This window comes from Heteronotia binoei, chromosome 4, assembly GCF_032191835.1.
Source record: "Heteronotia binoei isolate CCM8104 ecotype False Entrance Well chromosome 4, APGP_CSIRO_Hbin_v1, whole genome shotgun sequence".
Classification (NCBI taxonomy): Eukaryota; Metazoa; Chordata; class Lepidosauria; order Squamata; family Gekkonidae; genus Heteronotia; species Heteronotia binoei.
In genome coordinates, this window is record NC_083226.1 from 163,457,668 (window position 1) to 163,479,797 (window position 22,130).

The window sequence follows — 22,130 nt, forward strand, 5'->3', positions numbered from 1 at the left end:
AAACAATGGTGACATCAGGGGTGTGGCCTAATATGCAAATGAGTCCCTGCTGGGCTTTTTCAACAACAACAACAAAAAAGCCCTGGGTGGGTTTATACTGGAGAAATTATGTCCAGGTCTAATATGCAAATGAGTTCCTGCTGGGCTCTTTCTGCAAAAAGCCCTGTGCGGGAAATGGTGACATCGGGGTGTGTGGTCTAATATGCAAATGAGCTCCTGCTGGGCTTCTTCTACAAAAAGCCCTGTGCGAAACAATGGTGGCATCAGGGGGTGTGGCCTAATATGCAAACAAGCTCACGCTGGGCTTTTTCTACAAAAGCCCTGTGCGAAACAATGGTGACATCAGGGGTGTGGCCTAATATGCAAATGAGTCCCTGCTGGGCTTTTTCAACCAAAAAAAAAAAAAGCCCTGGGTGGGTTTATACTGGAGAAATTCTGTCCAGGATTGCACTGGAAATCTTTCCATTTGGTAGGTAAAGAATAACTGTTTTGGTGCTGAGGACCTGCCTAAGGAGAGGGAGAGATGAGGCAGTGCAATAGAGAATGTCCACTTCTGAGTAGCTGCCCACCATACCCCTTCTGCCTCACATACAGCGTGACCATTAGGGCTAGGAAGAAAAATTTAGCTCTGACCTGTTTTGAAGCGGTTGTGCCTCTGCGCAGAATCCTTCAAAGCAGGATAAGAAGGAGAAACGAAATCTTCTTTCCCATCACAGCTTTCTCAGAAGCCCCCTGGGTGGGGAAAAGGAAAGAGGAAGCAACGTGAACGACGAGCTGCATCCACCATCAGGCAATGTGTCGATGGAGGCGAGGTGCGCACCGCTGTGCGCATCACATGGACAGAGAAATGGTTCGTCAAATCATCCGCCCGAAAAGAACGCACCTGGTAATGCCGCTAATGTTCACCGAGGCCTCTAACGAGCCATTTAGGATGTGCTGCTCACGCAAGAAGGGAATTTCTTAATAGCCATTTCACTTATTATAATAGATGTGTGTGCGCTTTCTTACTGGAAGAAGCATGAACACCGAACTGTATGTATTCAGGCCCTGTCTGCAATATATAGTGTCGCAGCTTGGTGCTTATTTTAACATCCATGTCACTAGTGGAGTCTCTTTGACATGCATGTGCGGGGGGGGGGGGTTGCATTCCGAATGGAACTAACCAAAATCAAATCCAAATATGTCCTCGGATGGCTAACTAATGAAATTACTTCTACCTTTGAACTAAACAGCTTGGGCTATTTTTCAAGCAGCGTCATAATGCCTGATACTGGATCTTAGTTTTCCATTTTCTGGATACTTAATTCTGGCCGGGACAAACAGGGGCAGGGTTGCCTGGAAGTCCTTCTGTACTATAGCTTGTGTTTATTTTGGGAGTATTTGATTCCTCACTCCTCCACATGCAGCCAGCTGGGTCACCTTGGGCCAGTCACTGTTCTCTCAGAGTTCCCTCAGCCTCACAAGGTGTCCATGATGGGGAGAGGAAGGGAATGTGACTGTCAGCTGCTCGGAGATTCCTTCAGGTAGGGAAGAGCAGGCTATGAAACCAACTCCTCGTCCTCCTTCTCTTCTTCTTCTTCCACCTCCTCGTTCTCCTTTTCTCCAGCTCTCTCAGTATTATTACAGTAACAAAGTTATTGGAGAGCTGGGGCCTGTTAAAGCGTAACAGTTATAGAGCAGGTTTCTTGTTTGACTGATTCAGATGCACAACGTTGAACAGAAAAGCTCAACACGTTTGGCTGATTCAGATTTATAACATGGAAGAAGAAGAAGAAGATATTGGATTTATATCCCGCCCTCCACTCCGAAGAGTCTCAGAGCGGCTCACAATCTCCTTTATCTTCCTCCCCCACAACAGACACCCTGTGAGGTGGGTGGGGCTGGAGAGGGCTCTCCCAGCAGCTGCCCTTTCAAGGACAACCTCTGCCAGAGTTATGGCTGACCCAAGGCCATGCTAGCAGGTGCAAGTGGAGGAGTGGGGAATCAAACCCAGTTCTTCCAGATAAGAGTCCGCACACTTAACCACTACACCAAACTGGCTCTCCACAACCAGGCCTGTAGCCAGAAAATTCTGGTTGGAGGGGCTGACGGAATTTTTTTTTTGGGATGGAGGGCCCCCCTCTGGCGTTTCCACTCTCTCCGCCACCACTTTTCTCCCCACGGCTCTGGCGGCTCCGCCCTCCTCTGTGCGGCACCTTCCCCCCTCCCAGCCAGCCATCCACTCACCCATGGGGCGAAAGAGTAAAGAGCGTGCTCCTGGGGCTCTTGCAAGGTCCCCCCCCCCGCCAATCACATGATCGGCTGGAAAAGCTGCTTTGAAGCCGGCGGTGTCTACACCGGCTTTCCGGCGCGATCAGCCAGTTCAGCACTGGGGCAGCCAGCATCATTCTGGGGAGCCAGCATAGAAACTGCCAGCTTCGGCATGGCTTTTCCAGCCAATCACATGATCGGGGGAGGGGGCGGGGGGTGCCTTGCAAGAGCCCCAGAAGCCCGCTCTTTACTCTTTCGCCCTGTGGGTGAGTGGGTGGCTGGGTGGAAGGGAGGGGGAGGTGCCGCGCAGAGGGGGGTCGCTAGAGCTGCAGGGAGAAAAGTGGCAGCGGAGAGAGTAAAGGCCAGGGAAAGGAGCAGTCATAAAGGTCCAAGGGGGGGGGCGGGTTGGGTGGAGGGACCGTGCCCCCTGGCTCACCCCCCCATGGCTACAGGCCTGCATGGAACAGAAAAGCTGAGAGAACTGTGACTGACCCAAGGTCACCCAGCTGGCTGCATGTGAAGGAGTGGGGAATCAAACCAACACTCCTTTTTTTAAAAAAACAACACCTCCCCAAGTTTCAAAAAGATTGAACCAGGAGGTCCAGTTCTATGAGCCCCAAAAGAAGGTGCCCCGATCCTCCATTATTTCCAGTGAAGGGAAGGCATTTAAAAGGCACATCGTCCCTTTAAATGTGACGGCCAGAACTCCCTTTGGAGTCCAATGGTGCTTGCCACACCCTTCCTCCTGGCTCCACTTCCAAAGTCTCCTGGCTCCACCCCCCAAAGTCCCCAGATATTTCTTGAGTTGGACGTGGCAACCCTAATCGCAAGTGACGTTAACTCTTTTAGAACAAAATCTGGACAAGCCCAGAACGTCTCGTAGAAAAGAAAATAAGTCCAGTGTGTGCCTCTCCTGCTCTTTTAAAGGGAGGACAAACAGCCTCGCTAGAGCCGAACAGGACATCAGGCACTGTCAAAGAGAAAAGGGCATGGCATTAAAGAATGCGTGCTAGCCTGTCAGGCACTGGGCTTGTGTATCTTTTGCTAGCAGCGAATTCACTGCTCCATTACATGAGTTGCAATATCAGTTGGCCAACAGTGTTTCCTTGCCAAAGGTCCCTTCAGAGCTACTTGAAAGCTCCTTTCCCTACTCCTTACTCCTGAATTTTCCTAAGCTTCCATTGTAGCTAAATGAACTTTGCATTAGTAGTAAAACCATTCTTTCTAGATCGAATCATGACTGAACTGTCCCTAGCAGCTAAAAAGCAGGGCCTTTTTGGTAGCAGGAACTCCTTTGCATATTAGCCCCACCCCCTGATGTAGCCAATCCTCCAAGAGCTTCCAGGGCTCTTAGTACAGGGCCTACTGTAGGCTCCAGGAGGACTGGCTACATCAAGGGGGTGTGGCCTAATATGCAAAGGAGTTCCTGCTACCAAAAAAGCCCTGTGTAAAAAGACTAAACTAAGGCTATCGTACTTCGGTCACATGAGGAGACAAGAGTCGCTGGAAAAGACAATGATGCTAGGGGAAATTGAATGCAGCAGGGAAAAAAGGAAGACCCAATACGAGGTGGATTGACTCAATAAATGAAGCCGCACCTCTCAGTTCAGAAGACCCGAGCAAGGCTGCCGATGATAGGATGTTTTGGAAGCCATTACTCTGGTGCCTCTCCTCAATGAAGTTGCCATGAAGTCGGAAGCAACTTGGTGGCTCTTAACACACACACACAAAACTGTTCCCAGACTGCAATGGGGGAAATCCCATGTTTTATGATTCTTGCACCCCACAACCTGATGTGTCACGTAGAAGTGCTATAAAACAGCCTTCTTCTAACAAGCTGATTTGCTACCTGTAGAGACCCTCTCTGGATGTGCCCGTGTCCAGTCTTAGAATGGGGCACGACCTCTTCCTTAAAGGAAACTCTATGCACACTGCGGACCATCCAGTCACAACTGAGGACCTCCAGAGGGAAACCAAACCACCATCCGGGAGAAACCCTCACCCAGCAATTCACTGGGATCAGACAACCAAGGCACTCCCTCCCTTGGCTCTGTTTGCATCTGACACCACTGTGGCTAATCCTGGGACCCCAAGGAGGGTAGGAACAAGCCTGTGCTGAAATCCAGACCAAACAACATAGTGAACACTTGGATTTATTGGAACACTTGGATGATATTGGATTTCTATCCCATCCTGTACTCTGAATCTCAGAGTCTCAGCAGTCATGATCTCCTTTACCTCCCCCACCCACAACAGACACCTTTTGTGGGGGGGGGGAGGTGGGTGAGAGATGGGTGGGGCTGAGAGAGCTCTCTCAACAGCTGCCTTTTCAAGGACAGCTCTGAGAGAGCTATGGCTGACCCAAGGCCATTCCATCAGCTGTAAGTGGAGGAGTGGGGAATCAAACCCGGTTCTCCTAGATAAGAGTCTGCACGCTTAACCACTACACCAAACTGGCTCTCAGGAGTGGCGCTTCAGAACCTCTAAATTTTATTGTGCTCTTTCTTACCCGCCTCCCCCCCACTCAATAATTGCTTCTGGGTTCCATTGCAAAACCCCCTGAACTCTAAGATCTGACAAACTCCCCCCCCCCAAAAAAAATAGGAAAATAACCAAAACATATAAAGCAGGCATATGGAAATCTTCATCAGGCCACTGTGGCTACATAGGAGAAAGTCATTTTAAAAGTATGATGGGAGTAAGGTTTTATGATGACCATTATAATTCAGGAAGCATTTAAGGTAGATGCTGAGCTGATATAATTTAGTATACCTTCCGGTGATGTCAGGTGTGTGTGTGGCATATGCAAATGAGTTGTGCTAATGAGCTCTGGCACCTCTTTTTCTATGAAATGACCTCAGGAGGCTGACCATTAAGTGTTGGCGGGATCAGGCCCTACCCAATCAGGAAGGGTGAGGCAGCCAGACATGATACTAGAATCATCACTTGTCAGCTGATGTTGCAGCCTTCTCCTTAGAGCAGTTTGTGCTTCAAGCCAATTTTCCTGCTTTTTTTTTCCTTTGGACTTTCCATTTAACACTGTCTAGCCCTGTTGGCATTCTGCTGATGGACGTCCTGAGCTGCCAGACCTTGATTATCAGTTATTCTGACTGACTGAGCTGAGAACTAGGGATGTGCAAAAAAAAAAAATTCGGAATTACACGGATTCGGAAGTGCACAGGGAAAAAAATTTCGGATTCCCCATGCACTACTGAATACCGTATTCGGAATAGCCGCATATACGGTAGATGCACGGCTATTACCGAATATACGGCCCTATTATACCCTATGGGCCATTGAAATCAATGGCAAATAGGGTATATTTGAAGCCGCCTGGAGGGGGGGGGTTGAGGGAGAGCCCCCAAATTTGCAGGGGACCTGAAGGGGACTCTCCCCTCCAACCCCCCCAAGTCCCAAAAAGATTGGGCCAGGGGATCCCATTCCAGGGGCACCCAAAGAGGGTGCCCCTATTCCATCATTATACCCTATGGGCCATTAAAATCAATGGCAAATAGGATATAATTGAAGCCGCCTGGAGGGGAGGGGGTTTGAGGGAGAGCCCCCAAAATTGCAGGAGACCTGAAGGGGACTCTCCCCTCCAACCCCCCCAAGTCCCCAAAAAATTGGACCATGGGGTCCAATTCCTGGGGCACCCAAAGCCAAACCTAACTTCACACCAGAGAATCTCTATAGGCCCCAAATGCACTACATCCCTCTATCTAATCTATGAACCCTGGGCCTGCAGGCCTGGCACCAACATAAACCCAGTTGCCAACCTCACTGCCACACAAAACACAATCTGCTCAAGGTCTGCTCTGCAGACCTGCTTGCAGCAAACCCAGATGCCAGCTCTCCAGCCCTGCCCCAAACAACACGGGGAGAGCTTGTCAACCACAAAAAGCCTGCTGGTTCTGGGTCTCTCACCCAGGTGCCAGCTTCCCTGCCACAGAACACACAATCTACAGATGCCAGCTCTCCAGCCCTGCCCCAAATAACACGGGGAGAGCTTGTCAACCACAAAAAGCCTGCTGGTTCTGGGTCTCTCACCCAGGTGCCAGCTTCCCTGCCACAGAACACACAATCTACAGATGCCAGCTCTCCAGCCCTGCCCCAAATAACAAGGGGAGAGCTGGCAAACCACAAAAAGCCCGCTGGTTCTGGGTCTCTCACCCAGGTGCCAGCTTCCCTGCCACAGAACACACAACCTACTCTATAAAAACAAGAAAGTGACCCAGCCCACACACACCCTCACCAACCCCCACACCAACCAGAGGCAATTTAAAAAACCAAAACAAAACCAGCAGAATCACAAAAGGCCAAGTGTTAAAAAAAAGTGGCCTTTTCACCAACAAGAAAAGGGGGACAAAAGTGGCCTTTTAAACAATGGAAATTAGGCCAAACAGCACCCGCCCCAAGAACCCAAAGAAAAGAGTAATAGCAGCAGCACAGCAGCAACAAATCAAACACTGAATACTTTTAAAACAGTAAAAAATTAACTTTTAACAATACAGGAACTTTGCCACCCCCTCCCCCCCAAAAAACCCTTCACCCTAACCCCAAGAAATTAAAGCCACCCAAATCAGGAGAAGTAAAAGGACACTGCACTTTTAAAAGTCCTCTCACTAAATTAAGATATGGGCAGATTGGCAAACCCCCCCACCCCAGGCCCCCTCCCCAAGCAGAAACCCCAAATAAGCTACCCCACCACCACCCAAATCTGGATAAGTAAAGGGACTCTAAGTCTTTAAAAAAAGTCCTTTTACCAACAATAAATAAAAACAAGAACCCAAAAAGTGTTTTACCTTGTCTTCCAGGGAAGTCTGAGTGAGAGAGCTGCAGCAGCTTAAGCAATCTCTTACACACAGCATGGAGGAGTCAGCCAGGAAGTGAAGACTCCTTAGAAAGCCCTTCAAAGCATGCATTTCCAATGTATTTTACAAATGCATGCTTTGGATTGGCTGTTGGGGCTCCTCTTCCCCCTCCCCCCTCCCTGATCCCAGGGATGTTAAGGCAGAGGCGGGAAGGTGCCAAAGGAGCTCCTTTGAAGCTCCAGAAGCTAATTGCCGCCTTTTGTTTTGAATTGACAGCTGTTTGCTTATGAATAGCTATTCGTAACTACACAACGAGCCTATTCGGCTGCCGTGTAATGGGCGCTTATGGAAGTCGGCTGCAGGCTATTCCGTATGCGGCCGAATCAACACTGGTTCGGCTGTAAATATGGCTCGGCCGAGCCGAATGCACATCCCTACTGAGAACTCCAATGAGTAGGCAAGTTGAGAAGGGCAGAGGAAAACGGCCAGCTCCATTTGAGATGGAGTGGTTAAGCGTGCCAAACACACAGTGCTGTAATGGTCAGTAATCACCCCCAAGTCCTGGGCTTTTTTGTAGAAAAATCCCAGCAGGAACTCATTTGCACATTAGGCCACACCTCTTGGCATCACCATTGTTTCACATGGGGCTATTTTTGTAGAAAATTTCCAACAGGAACTCATTTGCATATTAGATCACACCCTTGATACGCAAGCCAGCTGGAACTGCATTCCTATGCATTCCTGCTTTTAAAGAAAAAGTTAAAGGTCAAAGTAGTCCCCTGTGCAAGCAGCAGTCGTTTCCAACTCTGGGGTGACATTGCATCACAACGTTTTCACAGCAGACTTTTTACAGGGGGTTGCCATTGCCTTCCCCAGTCATCTACACTTTTCCCCCAGCCAGCTGAATACTCATTTTACCAGCCTCGGAAGGATGGAAGGCTGAATCAACTTTGAGCTGGCTACCTGAACCCAGCTTCTACCGAGATCGAACTCAGGTCATCATGAGCAGAGAGCTTGGACTGCAGTACTGCAGCTTTACCTCTGTGCCACGGGGCTCCTCATTCAAAAAAAAGCCCTGCCCAAATCATTCATGTAAGATTGATGCTTGCTTACCGGTGGTGGTGGAAAGTGCTGTCAACTTATGGCGACGTGACCCCATGGGGGTTTCAAGGCCCTGGAGGAACAGAGGTGAATTGCTATTGCCTGCCTCCATGTGGCAACCCTGGCTTGGTGGTCTCCCATCCAAGAACTAATTAGGGCTGACTCAGCTTAGCTTCCAAGATCTGATAAGATCAGGCTAGCCTGAGCCACCCAAGTCAGGGCACTTGATTTACTAGCTCAGTCTTATTTCCTTTGGCTGAATTTGTTCCTTGTGTAAAGCATACGTGGTACATCATTAAGTTGTTGTAGAAATCCAGGGCTTTTCTTTGAGCAGGAATGCACAGGAATGCAGTTCTGGTTGGCTTGGTGTCAGGGGGTGTGGCCTGATATGCAAATTAGTTCCGAACTTCCGGTAGAACTCCATTCGTGGTTCGTTGAAAACCTGGCACCAGGCTTACGATACTTGTAAAATTGCTATAGTTTAGATTGTCTTCGGCTTTATCATACAGCTTGGGTTCCATTTTCTTGTGTCCCTTAGGCACAGCTGTAGCTCGGTCATAGTCTCACTTTTAGATCTAGTGTAATGGGCCATACTTCAAAGAACACTCCAAAGACAAAATCTAGCAAGTTGCATGTCTTGTTGTGTGTAGGGCTATCGAGTCTCAGTTGGGAGTTTCCTAGAGGTTTGGTGGGCAAAGTCTAGGGAAGGGAGGAACCTTAGGGCAGTATAATAGCCTCCACACTCCGACGCTGCCATTTGCTGCGGGGAAACTGTTTAATGTTGCCTGGAGATTAGTGCTAATTCCAGGAAATCTCCAGGCCCCACGTGGAGGCTAGCAGTCCTAGCTAGGTGGGACTGATTAATACCCCACAGAAATGAGATGCCAATCCCCAGGCTGAGGCAGGGGATCCCCTGGTTTGGAGGCCCTCCCCCCTCTTCAGGGTCATCAGAAAGTGGGGGGGGGGAATGTCTGCTGGGCACTCCAATATTCCCTATGGAGACCGATTCCCATATACTATAATGGAGAATTGATCTGTGGGTATCTGGGGTCCTGGGGGGACTGTTTTTTGAGGCAGAGACACCACATTTGCAGTATAGTATCCAGTGCCTCTACTCAAAACATCCTCCAAGTTTCAAAAAGATTGAACCAGGGGGTCCAATTCTATGAGCTCCTAAAGAAGGTGCCTTTATCCATTATTTCCAAAGAAGGGAAGGCATTTAAAAGGCATGCAGTCCCTTTAAATATGATGGCCAGAACTCCCTTTGGAGTTCAGTCATGCTTGTCACAGCCTTGCTTCTGGTTACACCCCAATGTCTCCAGACTCCACCCCCAAAGTCTCCTGGTTCTACCCCCAGAATCCCCAGATATTTATTGAATTGGACTTGGCAACCCTACACAGAAATGCATGAAAATGGCAGCTGTAAATACAACTGAGTTGTGTTTGGCAGCCAAAGCAGAAAATTCCAGCAGCAACATGCAAATACTGTGTACATGCTGGCAACCAATACTTTTGTTAGGGGAAAGGTACGTAATTGGTTCACCTTTTACATGGTATACAATTTGCCATGTTTCCCAGAGAGTGCCATAAAATGTGGATGGGGAAATACACATCTCCATATGCAAGGCCAGCAATTGCTGTAATTGGCCATGACTCCCAGGCAAATAGATCGTGGGCTGCCAACCTCCGGTTGGCACCTGGAAATCTGGTATTACAGTTGATCTCCAAACAACCAGGATCATTTCTCCTGAAGAAAATGGCTGCCTTGGAGGGTAGACTCTATGGTTTTCTACCCTGTTGAGGTCCCTCCCTAGGCCCCACCCCCCAGATCTCCAGGTATTTCCCATCCTGGAGTTGGCAACCCTAGATAGTTGCCCATCTTCTTTGGGCGTGTTAACTTCCAGGTGGCATCTGGAGATTTCCCACTATTACAGTCGATCTCCAGATTATAGAGACCAGTTCTCCTGGAGAAAATGGCTACGTTGGAGGATGGATTCCAGGGCATTGTTCCCTCCCCTCCACAAAACCAACCATTTCCAGTTTCTACAAGGGCTGCCAATCCCCAGGTGGGGAAAAAACACAGCCCAAAGGCATCCATGAACAACCAACCGATTCTAGAAAACTTATGACAGTAATATATTAAGTACAAAGCTGCATATAATCAATAAATACAAAATTGCAAAAACCAGTTTCCCCTGATGACAAAGTCTTATCTTTCAGAAGCAGAGTTCCTTTATAAAGTAGAAGTCCCCGGGGAAAATTCTTGCCAAGCCGTGAACAGGAATTCCAAGAGTAATTCTTTGAGTCGAGAAAGCGTATATGGAACAATATATACAGTGTTATTCCACTAAGGCGACACAGCGCAACTTCGTAATTTTTGAAGCCAAAAAATTGTAGACGCGAAAAGCTATATACCGCTATTTCGCAAAAGCAGCAGAGCACATTTGAGCGACAGGGAAGCGCATATAGCCCTGTTTCACCGGAGGCTTTAACAAGCTTCACTATTCATACAAAGCAAAGAGGCCTCTTTAATCTGCAGAAAATGATTTCAGCTATTGCTTTGTATGAATGTCTCAGGAATAGTGAGGCTTGTTAAAGCCTCTGGTGAAACGGCTATATGCGCTTCCCTGTCGCTCAATTGCGCTCTGCTGCTTTTGCAAAATAGCGGTATATCGCTTTTCGTGTCTACAATTTTTTGGCTTCAAAAATTACGAAGTTGCGCTGTGTCACCTTAGCGGAATAACGCTGTATATATTGTTCCAAATACGCTTTCTCGACTAAAAGAATTACTCGGATTTCCTGTTCACGGCTTGGCAAGAATTTTCCCCCCGACTTCTACTTTATAAAGGAACTCTGCTTCTGAAAGATAAGATTTTGTCTTCAGGGGAAACTGGTTTTTGCAATTTTGTATTTATTTATTATATGCAACTTTGTACTTAATATATTACTGTCATAAGATTTCCAGAATCGGTTGGTTGTTCATGGATGCCTTTGGGCTGTTTTTTCTTCACTTTTTCGCCTTGCTCTTTGGGTTACTCAATCCCCAGGTGGGGACAGGGGATTCCCCAGTTTGGAGGCCCTCCCCCAGCCATCAGAAAGGGGGTGGGGAGAGGGAAATGTCTTCTGGTACTCCATTATTCTCTATGGAGACCAATTACCATAAGGTATAATGGAGAATTGATCAGCGAGTATCTAGGGCTGGGGGGGGGTGCTGTTTTTTGAGGTAGAGACACCAAATTTGCAGCATAGCATCTGATGCTTCTCCTCAAAATACTCTCTGCATTTCAAAAGGATTGGACCATGGGGTCCAATTCTATGATCCCCAAAAGAAGGTGCCCCATCCTCCATTGTTTCCAGTGGAGGGAAGGCATTTAAAAAATGTGCAGTCCCTTTAAATGTGATGGCCAGAACTCCCTTCGTTCAATTATGTTTGTCACAACCTTTCTCCTAGCTCCACCCCCAAAGTCCCCAGATATTTCTTGAACTGGGAGTTGGCAACTCTAGTCTCTACCCCCCAAATCTTCATGAATTTCCCAACTGAGACCAGGCATCCTACCGCAGCCAACACCAGCGTACACATTGGCAATCATCTGTTGTGTGATGTGTGAATCCAGCCTTCAGCAGGCTCAGCGGGTGTGCAAATGAAAAGGGAGATCTATGAATCATTTGTTTCTTGGTAGTCAGAATTATTTGCTCTGCCTCTTGTACTTCCCTTTGTTGAATTATCACTGCATGGCAAATATTTTATAAACATGTTGAAATACACAGCCTTTCCCCCCTTTGGTTTATACAATAACAATTCTTTTTATTATTATTATTTAGCAGCGCATTTCTTCCCAAGCGCTTGGAAGTATTGACAAGATGGACTGAACCTTTATAGTACCGTGGTGAGCTTGGAAAGCGCTTTCTTCTCATTTTACATAAAAAAGTGCTGACTGGATGACTTGCCGGCAGACAGACAAAGTCGTGGCAGTACTTGGGACGCCTGCCGTAGTTAACAACCTGGCAGGAGAATTTGAGAGGTGGGGAAAAAGCTCTTTGATGTTGATTGTCAGCAGGGGTCATTTTGTAGAAAAATAGGTGATGGAGCTAATTAGCATAACTCATTAGCATATGCTGCCCCTCACGCTGCCAAAAGCAACATGACGCAAGAAAGGAGAGCCCCGGGCAAGTGAGGCCTGCTTGGGATGGCTAGAGATCCAGCCAGCCCAAGCAGGCCTCGCTCACTTGGAGCTCTCCTTGGCTGCCCCGCCCCCCCACAGTCAAAGGCCATCAAGCTACCTGCCGCCTAAAATCACATAAGAAGTGAAGAAAGGGTGGTGTGGGCTTCTCCAGGGATTAATGAGGACTGCTGGGGGTGTGGCAAAGCCCCTGGTGGCTGGTTGGCTGCCCGCTCTCCTAATCCAGGGATTGCTATGCAGCTGCACCTACTATTCAATGGACAAGGGAGATGGGGAGGAAGAGGGGGAACCTTCAGACATGTTCAGGAGCTGCACTCCTGTGAGCTCCTGCTGATTTCAAGGCCTAATTGTCAGGATTATTATAACCGTAGTTCCTGCACTGGTACGGGAAGGGTTGCCAATCCCCAGGTGGGGGCAGGGGATCCCCCGGTTTGGAGGCCCTCCCCCTGCTTCAGGGTCATCAGAAAGCATGGGGGGGGGAAATATCTGCAGGGCACTCCATTATTCCCTATGAAGACCAATTCCCATAGGGTATAATGGTGAATTGGTCTGTGGCTATCTGGAGCTCGGGGGGGGGGGGGGGCGAGAACTGTGTTTTGAGGTAGAGGCACCAAATTTTCAGCACAACATCTAGTGACTCTCCTCAAAATACCCTCCCCCCCAAGTTTCAAAAAGATTGGACTGGGGGGGGGGTCTAATTCTATGAGCCCCAAAAGATGGTGCCCCTATCCTTCATTATTTCCAATAGAAGGGAGACATTTAAAAGGTGTGCTGTCCCTTTCAATGCAATGGCCGGAACTTCCTTTGGAATTCAATTATGCTTGTTCCAACCTTGCTCCTAGCTGCACCCCCAAAGTCTCCTGGCTCCATCCCCAAAGACCCCAGATATTTCTTGAATCAACCCTAGGACTTGGCAACCCTAGGTACGGGGTTACACTAGACGACCCTGGTGGTCCCTTCTAACTCTGAGATTAAATAAATTTCTGGCAGAAAACTGTTGTTGCCTTTAGATGACACTCTAGGATTCCCCCAAAACTCTATGGTTAAACCGTGGCATATTGAGGTGGGAAATCCTTGAGCGTCACAGTAACACACTGATATTATTGAGATGGGTAACCGTGTCAGTCTGTCGGTAGCAGTAGAAAAGAGCGAGAGCCCAGTATCTGAACAAGTGAGCCTTATGCTGAATCAGATCATTGGTCCATCAGAGTCAGTATTGTCTACTCAGACCTGCAGCAGTTCTCCAGCGTCTCAGGCAGAGATCTTTCACATCACCTCCTACCTGCTCCTTTTAACTGGAGATGCCGGGGATTGCACCTGGGACCTTCTGCATGTCAAGCAGATACTCTGCCAGTGAACCACAGCCCCTCAAAAAAAAAAAAAAAAAAAGCAGCTCACAAAAGCCCGTACCCTACCACAAATGTTGTTAGCCTTTAAGGCTCTATTGGACTCTTCCTCTTTTCTATGTAGATATTGTAGCTCACAGAAAGGGAAATATGATCGAAGGTACTTGCTGAAACATGCAGGGGGTTAGAATCCTAATTAGAACCTTAAGAGTAAGCCCCCAGAAACTTGAACAGGGCCCAGAAACCAAATACGAACAGTAATAGAGGTAAAGGTAGTCCCTGGTGGCGCAGAGTCGTAAAGCTGCAGTACTGCAGTTGGAGCCCTCTGCTCACGACCTGAGTTCGATCCCAGCAGAAGCTGGTTCAAGTAGCCGGCTCCAGGTTGACTCAGCCTTTCATCCTTCAGAGGTTGGTAAAATGAGTACCCAGCGTGCTGGGGGGAAAGCGTAGATGACTGGGGAAGGCAATGGCAAACCACCCCGTAAAAAGTCTGCCATGAAAACGTTGTGAAAGCAACGTCACCCCAGAGTCGGAAATGACTGGTGCTTGCACCGGGGACTACCTTTACCTTTACTTTTTTAGTCCCTGGTGCAAGCACCAGTCATTTCTGACTCTAGGGTGACGTCACATCACAACGTCTTCATGACAGATTTTTTATGGAGTGGTTTGCCATTGCCTTCCCCAGTCATCTACGCTCCCCACCCCCCGCCCCCCAAGCAAGCTGGTACAAACAGTAATACCTAACATTGTTGTTTTCCTGGTTTCTTCTGCTTCTGGCCTGGTCAGTAAATTCTGCCTTGTAGCTCACAGTGCCAACACCTTCAGTTCAGCATTGGATTGCAATCCATTTTTAGGTGTAGGACCCAAGGGAATGCCAAACTGAATATAATAGATTGGTCAGGTGAGAAAGCCTTAGAAAACCACTCATCTGGGAAGGAACCTCTTTGACTCCTGGTGAAAAATTAACATCTATGCCCAAGTGAATGAGGCTTGCATTGCTACATCCATCAGGCGTGACAAGCAGGCAGGTAGAAACAATGCTTCATAGGGAAGGTCCGGGGCCAGGAGAGAATCCATCCAAGAACATAGAAGCTTTGGTCCACTGCATCTGTTTACACCAGATTTGGGTAGTCTAAAGAATCAATCAAAACTAGAGTAGTTGTTGCCTATGGCTTGGGAAATTCTGGGAATTTAGGGTCAGTGCCTTTGGAGAACAGAATATGGGGAGGGGGGAAGAAGAAGAAGAAGAAGAAGAAGAAGAAGAAGAAGAAGAAGAAGAAGAAGAAGAAGAAGAAGAAGAAGAAGAAGAAGAAGAAGAAGAAGAAGAAGAGGAGGAGGAGGAGGAGGAAATTGCATTTATACCCTGCCCTTCGCTACCTGAAGGAGTCTCAGAGCAGCTTACAATCCCCTTTCCTTTTCCCTCCCCACAACAGACACCCTGTTAGGTAGTTGGGGCTGGGAAAGCTCTTTTGAGAACTGCTCTTGTGAGAACAGCCTCCACAGAGTTATGGCTGACCCGAGGTCACTCCAACAGGTTCATGTGGAGGAGGGGGGGGGAATCAAACCCAGTTCTCCTAAATAAGAGTCCCACACACTTACTCACTACAACAAACGGGCTCTCAGGGAACTCAGTGGTGAAATGGAAGGGAACCCTGTGGTGTAGTGGTGACACAGAGTCCTGCCTCTAAAGCAGTGGCCCCCAACCTTTTTGGCATCAGGGACCAGTTTTGTGGAAGACAATTTTTTCATGGACCAGTGGGGGTGCTGGGTTTTTTGCTACCCCAGGCTGCCCCCAAAGCCCACACCCCATCCCTGCCCCCCATGGAAGTCGTTAAATAAGGAGTTAGTTGAAGGTCTCTGCCTCACTCCATGGCCCAGTTGCCAACAGGCTGCGGACTGGGACCGGTCCATGGACCGGGGGTTGGGGACCCCTGCTCTATGTCATGAACCCTGACAAGGAGGAACTGGAAGGGTTAATAAACCTGGAAGAGTTGCCAGCCAGTTCCTCAGCTGAACAAACAGCAGCTGGCCCATCAATCACTCTCCAGGCACCAGTGTCAGCTGCTGACGATCAATCTCCTCCAAGCTCTCCTCCTCCCATCTCAAGAGTTCGAAGCAGGCTCTGGAAAGAACTTTCAGAGCGAAGACATGAGGCATGCCAATGCTTTAGATCTCTCAGCCCTGAGTTCTAGCAGAGTCACTGCCACCCAAGAAGAAGAAGAAGAAGATATTGGATTTATATCCCGCCCTCCACTCCGAAGAGTCTCAGAGCGGCTCACAATCTCCTTTACCTTCCTCCCCCACAACAGACACCCTGTGTAAAGTACTGGGGTCGACGCAGTAAGAGACCAGAGTCGGAGAGTGATTTCAGCAAGCTTTACTTCAGGAACACAACACAGACTGAGCTCTATTCAAACCTCCCGCTCCTTTATACAATTCTTGCCCCCTTCTGATTGGACCTTAACTATGTACATGGATTGGCTATTTACAGAGGCCTAAGGGCCTATCAGGGTACAGTATGAGCCTAGATGTTGATTGGCTACTTATGTTTCAATCCTTCCCCTGATTGGGCACGCTTAGGCCTTCTCTGGAACCCTGGTGTGGAGTACAAGCTTGGCTTGTTCAGCTTCCCTCCAAAAGTAACAGTTCCCTCCAAAAGTAACAGTTCTCCATTTGAACCTAGGACACAACACCCTGTGAGGTGGGTGGGGCTGGAGAGGGCTCTCACAACAGCTGCCCTTTCAAGGACAATCTCTGCCAGAGCTATGGCTGACCCAAGGCCATGCTAGCAGGTGCAAGTGGAGGAGTGGGGAATCAAACCCGGTTCTCCCAGATAAGAGTCCACACACTTAACCACTACACCAAACTGGCTCTCCCAGGGAGCAGACTGATTGAGACTCCCATATAGCTTCCACCCAGGACCTGGTAACCTTGTGGAAGCAACAAGTCTGTTCTCTGGCTTGCATCCACGCTCCTTCCTGATCCTGACCTGTTTGATTTCCTTGGTACCCTGACCTTTTGGACATTGACTTCTGATTCCAGTTTGTGATTCTGCATTGGTGACCTGGCTCCTGCTTGACTTCCTGGACTTTGACCTTGGACTGGCTTTGGACTCCTGCCTGCCTGTACCCTGAGAACGTGATACTCTAAAGCTTAGAAGAACTCCTCTGGAGAAAATTCCCCAACACAGAGCTAACTCCCCTAATCCACCCCCATCTACCAAAATCTGCTCTAGCTGCACTCAAGTTCCACAGATCCACCCCTGATCCATAAGGTTCTGCCCATCAAACCAAGCTGGGGTAGGCTAAAGGTTATTCTGCCCCAGCTCAATTTCTCTGAGAGAGGATGGGTTGGGCCACAGGGGATGACCCACAGTGCAGTAGTGAAAGGTCCACTGAATTGGGAGCTATTATGACTGATGCTCACCAATGAGCCTCTCTATGAAATTATCCTATCCCTTTCGAAAGCCACTTTGGCTCATGGCCATTGCTCTGAAGTCGCATACGATGCCAAGGCCATGAGCTCCATAGGAGTTGTGTACAGAAGCACAGCATTTTTTTCTCTCCTAAGTTGCCCGTGACAATTATGTCTTAATTTATGGGTTCACACCATCCATGCTGCCTTAAATTAATTTTGATCTATAGCTTAATTGTTTTAACTGTTTGATTGGAGGGGTTTTGCTGGTTTTAATTGTTGGAATCTGCCCTGAGCCTATTATGGGAAACGGCAGACTATAAATTTACAGAAGTAAAATAAATAAATAAAACTACTGCCAATCAATTCCCTTGGACAAACCAGAGTGTTTTTTGAGAATGCAATAATCCCTTTGCTCTTATTCAAGCTTCACCTCTGCCAGTTTGGTGTAGTAAAGAGCCAGTTCGGTGTAGTGGTTAAGTGTGCGAACTCTTACCTAGGAGAACCAGGTTTGATTCCCCACTCCTCCACTTGCAGCTGCTGGAATGGCCTTGGGTTAGCCATAACTATAGCAGGAGTTTTGTTCTTGAAAGAGTCCTCTCAACCCCACCTATCTCACAGGGTGTCTGTTGTGGAGGGAGAAGACATAGGAGATTGTAAGAGAAGGGCGGGGTATAAATCTGCAGTCTTCTTCTTCTGTGTCATGGGTGCTGGGGATCCTGCAGAGGAAGTTGAGCCTGCAGGAGAAACTGTGCCCCTGCCACCTGCACCAGTGCCCTTGCCTCCTGCTGGAGAAGATCCCAGCCCCCCTGCCTCGCCCTCTCGGGTGGCGCGTGTGCGTGACCGCCTCCGTCAGGACCTCAGGGATCGGAGGAGGGCGGCACGCTCACAAGCAAGACGCTCCCCGAGCCCTGAGTTTTGAGAGGATTCTGGCCCTTCTAAGAGCAAGGATGCTTGAGTTGCAACAGGATCCTGGCTGCCTCTCTGAGCCAGCAATTAGCCCAAATGGGCAACAGCCAGCAGAGGGCTATATAGCTGTAGGCTTTGGGAGGAGGCTTTGTGGAAGCAACTAGTCATCTCCCTGACGTTCTAGCATCCACTTCGGCTTGACTATGGTTTTTGGACTCCCTGACTTTGGCTTGTGACTTCTGGACTCCCTGACCTCGGCTTCTGGACCTCGGACCTGCGATACTTGTACAGTGATTCGGATTTGGTGCCTCAGACCCTCCTGCTTACTGGCTACAGACCTCGGACTGCCCCTGGACTTTGCCTGACCGGGCCCCAGCCGTGACATTCTTCTCATTTAAAGTCTTGGCCTTGTGTAATCCAACAAGGTTCCTTTTGGACCCAAGCCTTGGTGGATCTGAAACGCTGGTCAGTGGCTCCAACAACAGACAAGGTGGACGCCGATAATCCAAAGTGGTTTACCCTCAACTTTAACAGGCCCAGCTGCAAGAGAGGCTGGACAAAGAAGCCCTCTACTCCAAACGCCGTCAGCCATGGATGAATATAAACCTTGAGATCGGGATTTGCTCCGGCATCATTAGACTGTCAAACTATTTGCCTGAGAAAACATTAGTGACCTGTCTGTACAACGGTCTGAATATTGTATTGTTTAACCAAAAAAAAAAAAATGCTAGCATAAAATACACAACTTGGAGAAGAATGCATAGTTGTCAAGAGGTCACGGGTAGGTTGCCAGCTCTGGGTTGGGAAATTTCTAGAGATTTGTGACAACAGGGATGTGAGCTGGTTTGGCATAGTGGTTAAGTCCGTAGATTCTTATCTGAGAGAACCAGGTTTGATTCCCTGCTTCTCTGCATGAAGACAGCTGAGTGACCTTGGTCAGTACCAGTTCCCTCAGAGCTCTCTGAGCCTCACAGGGTGTCTGTTATGGGAAGGGAAAGGAGATTGTAAATTGATAAGAGACTCCAAGTGAGGAGTGGGGCATAAAGCCAATCTCCTCCTCCTCCTCCATAGAGTTTACGTTCCAAAGCTGCCCATTTCTGCAGAAGAACTGGTCTCTACAGATCATTTGGGAGAACTCCAGCCCCCAGAAGTTGGTAACCCTAGTTAGGGGTGCAATTCTAGCAGGGACTCCTTTGCATATTAGGCCACACACCCCTGATGTAGCCAATCCTCTAAAAGCTTACAAAAAAGAGCCTTGTAAGCTCCAGGAGGATTGGCTACATCAGGGGGGTGTGGCCTAATAGGCAAAGGAGGTCCTGCTAGAATTCCTTACAGGGCTCTTCTCACAGGGCCCACTGTCAGCTCCAGGAGGATTGGCTACATCAGGAGGGTGTGGCCTAATATGCAAAGGAGGTCCTGCTAGAATTCCTTACAGGGCTCTTCTCACAGGGCCCACTGTCAGCTCCAGGAGGATTGGCTACATCAGGGGTGTGTGGCCTCATATTGCAAAGGAGCTCCTGCTAGAATTCCACCCCTGATGCCTAGTCCAGGATTGGTCTGATGAAGGGATCTTCGCCTCTCAAAAGATTACACTCTGGAAACCTTGGCCTTTAAGGTACTACTGGGTTCAAATCTAAGCAATGGAGACTGAGTTTGTTTTCCCCTCTGCCTGCAGGTACTCAAGCCTGGCTCTGGCCAGAAGCATGAGCAGAAGGAGAAGAGACAAAGGCCTCCTGATGACTCCTCATCGATGGCTTGCCGCCCGGCACCTGCAACAGTCAGCCCAAGTGGATCAAATCCCATTGAGAATGCCTTTTGTTTTATTTAAAATCATAGAATTGAAAGGGGTCTCCAGTGTCATCTAGTCCAACCCCCTGCTCAATGCAGGGAATTCATACCCCCGGCGACCCCTGCTCCATGCCCAGGAGATGGCCAAAAATAAATAAATAACCCTTCCAGGATCCCTGGCCAAACTGGCCTGGAGAAAATTGACTCCTGACCCCAAAGTGGTGATTGGCATTTCTCTGGGCATGTAAGAAAGGGCTATGAGAACTAAGCACTGATGCAACCCTTCCTGCCTTCCCTTTTGTGATCTGCCTAAGTTCACAGAATCAACATTGCTGTCAGGTGGCCATTTAGGCTCTGTTTAAAACCTCCCAAGGAGGAGAGCCCACCACCTCCCGAGGAAGCCTGTTCCACTGAGGAACCGCTCGAACTGTTTAGGAAGTTCTTCCTAATGTATATCCGAAAATTCTTTTGATTTAATTTCAACCCTTTGGTTCTGGTCCAACCTTCTGGGGCAACAGAAAACAACTTTGCACCATCCTCTAGATGACAGGCCTTCCTGTATTTGAGTTGGTTATCATATCACCTCTCAGTCATCTCCTCCCCAGGCTAAACATACATTGTGTTTTGGACAGGGCTTTTTTTTTTTTTTAGTAGGAACACACAGGAACGCAGTTCCGGCTGGCTTGACATCAAGGGATGTGGCCTAATATGCAAATGAATTCCTGCTGGGCTTTTTCTACCAAAAAAGCCCTAGTTTTGGAAATTTCTGTAAGTACTTTGGGTCCTTTTGAAGAGAAAAAGCAGTATAGAAATGGCCCAATAAAATAAATAAATAAAACCAGCTTGGATTTACAGATAGAGACAACCTTTAAACAACTTTGATTGATGAATGGATTAAGACATTTTATTGGCTAATTGGCAATGGGCAATTTTAATAAATATGGGAAATAGGTGATCAATGCGGCTGGAAATTTTAAAAAATCTGGATGCTCTTTTGCATTACTTAACAAAGAAGGAGAATACTAAAGATGGCCTTTCTTTCTGACACACGATACCCTTTGTTTATCAAACTGGGGGAAAATGCCAACATTTCTTTCACTACTTTTAAAAGGCATTTTTGTTGATGATATGAAAACGGTTTAAAATGTAAGTGCGCAATTCTCGACTTGCTTGAAAGGGGCACAGTTCGTCAGCTAAAGAGTCTTTTAATTAGTAAACAGCTGTAATTATTTTTTTTTTAACACAGAGACCTGTTCAGTGTAAAGTGTGTGGGGGGTATATTTGTGAGGAAATGTATGTGATCAAGCCTTTAAAAAAAACAAAAACAAAATTGAACTAACAAATCACAAGGGAGTTCCATGAGTGCGGCTGCACATTTCATATAAAGCATAAACTCTTCACACCCCGCAAATTTTATTTGACCTTGCTGCTTGGAATGGTAAACAGGACAGCTTGTTCTAGACTCCTTGCTTCACTCAAGCACCAAAGCCAACCTGTTAGTGAACTTGTGCTCCCTCAGCTTCCTAATCATGTGCGCAGGAAGGAAAGGGCTTCGGCGATAACAGATGATCTTGTGATATTTGGACACACAAGACTTTTGTGCCTATCTTCTGGGATGCCGAGAAGTATTGTCCATAACACAGTCCTTGTGTCTCTCACAAATTTCTTGTACTTTATGTTCCTGAGGGGGAAGGTGGGTATAGGCACCCCACCCCAGCTTTTTTCTCTACTGAACAACCAGCCAGCACACTATTCCTCCCGCAGAAGAAAAGTAGGTTTTTATACTCCATCCTTCACTACTCGAAGGAGTCTTACAATCACCTTCCTTTCCTCTCCCCACAGCAGACACCCTGTGAGGTAGGTGGGGCTGAGAGAGTTCTAGGAGAACTGTGATTGGCCCTAGAACACCCAACTGGCTTCATGTGGAGAAGGAGGTGGGGGGAAAGCCAACTAATGCATAACATGGAAGGTAGTGTTTTCAGGGTCAGATTTTGGTTTCTAAAATAAAAAAAAAGAGCAATGGAAAGGGCAGGGGTGGCTATTCGCTGGTCCATGCTCCAGAGCAGGGGCAGCCAAACTGTGGCTCGGAAGTAACATGTGGCTCTTTCACACATATTGTGTGGCTCTCTTGAAGCTCCCGCTGCCCCATTGGCTGGCTTAGAGAAGGCATTTGTCTCGTTAAATCACTTCTCAAAGCGAAGCCAGCCAGCAGTGTGGAGAATGCATTTAAAGCTAAAGTTGTTTTTTCCCCAGCTCTCCCTCCCTCATCTATTTGTCTTCCTTCCTTCCTTCCTTCCTTCCTTCCTTCCTTCCTTCCTTCCTTCCTTCCT

At 48.0% G+C, this 22,130-nt stretch overlaps 1 protein-coding gene across 2 annotated transcripts in view; it reads right to left on the reverse strand.

Moving 5' to 3' along the window:
* RAB27B (RAB27B, member RAS oncogene family) overlaps positions 1 to 22,130 on the reverse strand; it is a 195,589-nt gene that overhangs the window by 111,098 nt on the left and 62,361 nt on the right. The window contains exon 1 of one of the 2 annotated variants that reach the window (XM_060236164.1): positions 634 to 732. The exons of the other annotated variant lie outside the window; for it this stretch is intronic. The gene's annotated coding sequence lies outside the window, so the exon portion shown is untranslated. Of the gene's footprint in view, positions 1 to 633; positions 733 to 22,130 lie in introns of those variants that run through there. 2 annotated transcript variants of the gene reach the window in all.